Genomic DNA, 493 nt, shown 5'->3' on the forward strand with positions numbered 1-493 from the left:
GGCTCCTAGCGAAATTTTACTTCTTCCTGCCTTCAAAAATTTCCGAAGCAAATTGTATCTTTTCTACGTCAAGTAAGTGCGGCTAAGTAAGCAAGGGAAAAATTTGCTTATGTGCTTTAGTATGCATGAGTATCTGTGCCGAAACTAACTAAAGCAAATGCACTGCATAAGTACGTGTCTCCGCACACAAAAGACGGTGCGGCAGTTGTGAAGTTTAAAGAGGCACGTAAATATGCTTAAGTAATTGAATTTTTAAAATCTTTTCTAATGCGATTTTTCTAATAAAGTACCTGGAATTAAGTAACACAACTAAATATTCTACTTTGCGTGCTTTGATTTTTTGCTTTAATATCTAAAACAACAATTTCGCAGCCAGTGTCAAGCTGTGATAGGAAGTTTTCTTTGTATTAATTTTGATTGATTAACACCTGGGGATATTTCAAGAATAGCCACTTCAAAAATATGATGTATTAACGCAACAATGAGGTAATTT

This window comes from Teleopsis dalmanni, chromosome 1, assembly GCF_002237135.1.
Source record: "Teleopsis dalmanni isolate 2A chromosome 1, ASM223713v2, whole genome shotgun sequence".
Taxonomy (NCBI): Eukaryota; Metazoa; Arthropoda; class Insecta; order Diptera; family Diopsidae; genus Teleopsis; species Teleopsis dalmanni.